General features: G+C 39.4%; 1 pseudogene; it reads right to left on the bottom strand.

The window, feature by feature from the left end:
- Positions 1 to 1,040: 1,040 nt before the first annotated feature.
- LOC130033790 (uncharacterized) lies at positions 1,041 to 1,137 on the bottom strand (annotated as a pseudogene).
- Between the last annotated feature and the right edge of the window lie 2,399 nt (positions 1,138 to 3,536).

Genomic DNA, 3,536 nt, shown 5'->3' on the forward strand with positions numbered 1-3,536 from the left:
TGGGCGTGACTTCCGGGATCAGAGGTTACCTGGGAGGTGTAGTCCGGCAGATTTGAGGAAAAGTCCTCGTTCCCGCATACTCGAACTGTGTTTGTAGAGGATTCTGGTCACCGGGTTCCATCTGGGAGGGGCGGGATGCGGCACCTACTCCATCTGGAACTTACCGGTGATCTCGGCTCTTTTTGGAACCTGTTTTTTCTTTTTTTTTTTTTCCCTCCGGGATCCCGCACCCTCCATGTGTTCCTTCTCTTATGCTGAACCTATTTTCCAAAACCTTGAGCTCTAATTTATTCAGGTAGGCCCTTTCTTTCTTCCTGATGAAATCTGGCAGAGCTATAATCTTTCCTCTTAACACTGCTTTTGCTGTGTCCCACAAGTTATGGTAGCTCGTGTCCTCATTCTCATTTGTTTCTGGAAACTTTTTATTTCCTCTTTGATTTCTTCCCTAAGCCAACGGTTGTTCATTACTTCCCATAAAGAAAATATTTCCTTGCTGAGCTTCAGTCTGTTTGATCTATCGAGAAGTGACAAAGAAGTGTTGAAATCTACTACTAGTATTGTGTTGCTATCAATGTTTTTCTATAAGTTTATTAGAAGTTGTTTTAACGTATTTTGCTGGTCTGTCATTAGGATCATATACATTGAGGAAGGTGAGTTCTTTCTGATGTACATATCCCATGATCATTAAGAAATGACCTTCACTGTCTCTGATAACCTTTAGCCTGAAGTCCATGTGGTCTGATACTAGTATGGCCACTCCAGCTTTGTGGAGGTGATATTTTCTTGAAAACTTGTTTCCCAGCCTTTTACCTTTAGCCCATGGGTGCTTTGATTGTTCAGACATGTTTCTTGCAGGAAGCAGAATGTTGGGTTCAGTTTTCTAATTCATCTTCCTATTCTATGCCTCTGAATTGGCACATTTAGTCCATTGACATTGAGAGAGATTGTTGTTTTGGGGATTTGTGCTCTCTTTATGTAGAATTTTTGTACTTCTGGGGATTGTCTTACCTTAAAGTAGACCTATTCATTCTTCTTGCAACAAAAATATGGAATGCTTTACAAGTTTGCATGTTATCTCTGTGCAAGGGCCATGCTCATCATTGTATCATTTCAGTTTTAGTATATGTGTTATCAAACCTAGTAGGAGTTAATTTTTCCATATTTTTCACTTCTTATTACTTTGAGTGTTGTCCTTCCTCACTCCTATGGCAGACAATGATTCCTAATCAAGGAATGTATTTCAAAGCAGCATGAATAAATAGATTTAGAACTTTAATGTCCCAGAAATAAAAATATGGTTTTTACTATATTATCGTTTACCATACCCTAGGCATCAGTTTTACAAAATAATTCTTTTGGAAGATAGTATATGAGTTTGTTTAAGGTTGTTCCCTGAATCCTTCATTAAGAACATTAAAATAGAGCCTTTTGCTGTTCTCACCTCAGTCCTGTGTACATCTCCAGGAAAAGGTGGATGGTGTTGTCTGCACTTTGACCACCTTGAATGTATGTAGGATTTTTCTCCTGAAGGATGAGGTGAGGATCATATTGATGACTTCATTCCACCTTATTACAAGTTCAACTTGAACGGAAGGTGAAACTCATGAGGCTCCTATAAAGGACAGAACAAAGGGTCTCAGTGAAGTTTAATGGCCAACTCACATTAACAACATAGATGACTCAAAGTAACCTGTGTGCATCTTTGTGTATAGTGAGTTTCATATCTACTGATAGTGATTCTCAGTCATGACACATGGGCAAAACAGACCTGTAATTAAAAATCTAGTTCTCTGAGCAGAGTGGGGTCTCTGAGGTGATTGAACAAGTGTGTAGTAATTTATTACTAAGCACATAAGTATTTTGAATGATGTGTACTTTTCGATCTAAAATTAATTCCAAATATGTCTAAAATGACAGTGTCCTGACCTCGCACATGGCTTTCCTCACCGAGGCCCCTTGGAGGTGCCGGGGTGAATTTCCCTCACCGACCTGATTAGAGCCCCGGCAGCTGAAGACCTCTGCAACAGGCCATAGGTACGCTTAAGACCACCCTTCCCAAGCTTGAAGGAGCCTCATGCATGAAGGAACTGAAAGAGGAACCCAGATGTGCGGGACTGGGGGATGAGAACTCCATGGCTGCTCAGATCAAGACTGTGTCCCCTCCTTCCAGATCCCCCATCTTCTAATAATTAAGTGCTACAACCACGAACTGCCCCTGGATCCATGTAATGCCATCAATGGCCAACATCCTGAGACTGGATCTTATTTAGAAGACAGCAACTCTGATTGTTCAGTTCTCACTCTCAGAGGACCTGGTAGGCTTCTGTGAGTATTTTGCCCACATGGCGGAGTCTTTGTTTCTGGTCACTGTTTCTTTTGAGGTACAGAAGCTGCTTAATTTAAGATAGTCCCCTTTGTTTTTCTCTGTTTCCAGTTGCTTGGCAAGTGGCGTGTTATATTTGAAGATACCTTTAGTTTCAATGTCGTGGAGGGATTTGCCGACCTTGTCATCAATGAAACTGAGGGATTCTGGTCTGATGTTGAGGCCTTTGATCCATTTTTATCTGACTTTTGTGCATGGTGTTAGGTAGAGGTCTGAGCCATTTTTTTTGCATGTAGCTTTCCAGTTTTTTCTGCAACGTTTGTTCAGGAGGACTCTCTTGATCCACTTCACATTTCTTGCTCCCTTATCAAAGATTAGATGATTATATATTTGAGGGTGTGTGTCAGTATATTCAATCCTTTTCCATTGGTCTGCAGCTCTTCCTTTGTTTCAGTCCCATGCTGTTCTCATTATTATCGTTTGTAGTAGAGTTTGCGGTTGGGGAAGGTGATGCCTCCATTGTCTTTTCCCCAAGAATTGCTTTAGCTATTCGTGTGCGTTTGTTGTTCCATGTGAATTTCAGGAGTGCTTGATCAATTTCTTTGAAGAATGTCATGGGTATCTTTACAGGGATCAAGTTGAATTTTTACAATGCTTCGTGGAGAATTGCCATTTTGACAATGTTAAATCTCCCATTCCATATGCAGTATATATGTTTCCATTTCCTCGTGTCTTTTTTAATTTCCTGATGTATAGGTCCTTTACCTCTTTAGTTAAGCTGATTCCAAGGTTCTTGATTTTCTGCGGCACGATTGTGAATGGGATTGCTTTTTCATGTCACTTTCTTCTCTCTCATTACTTGCATATAAAAAAGCCATAGACTTTTGGGTATTGAGTTTATAGCCTGCAATTTTACTATAAATGTCTATTGTCTCTGGGAATTTTTCGTAGAGATTTTAGTATTCTCTGAATATAGTATGATATCTTCTGTGAATAGTGAGAGATGATTTCTAACTTTCAAACATGAAAAACCCTTAATATCTTTTTCTTATCTATTTTCTCTTCCAAGTACTTCCAGTACTACATTGAACAGAAGTGCCAAAATGAATTTTTACTTAGCACATTCTGTCTGTAAATTTCTATGCTAAGAACTGTGGAATAAACAGTGATATCTTAGTAATTTACAAGTAAATTATGAAGACAGATAATTTAA

This window comes from Sorex fumeus, unplaced genomic scaffold (genome assembly GCF_029834395.1).
Source record: "Sorex fumeus unplaced genomic scaffold, SorFum_2.1 ptg000054l, whole genome shotgun sequence".
Lineage (NCBI taxonomy): Eukaryota > Metazoa > Chordata > Mammalia > Eulipotyphla > Soricidae > Sorex > Sorex fumeus.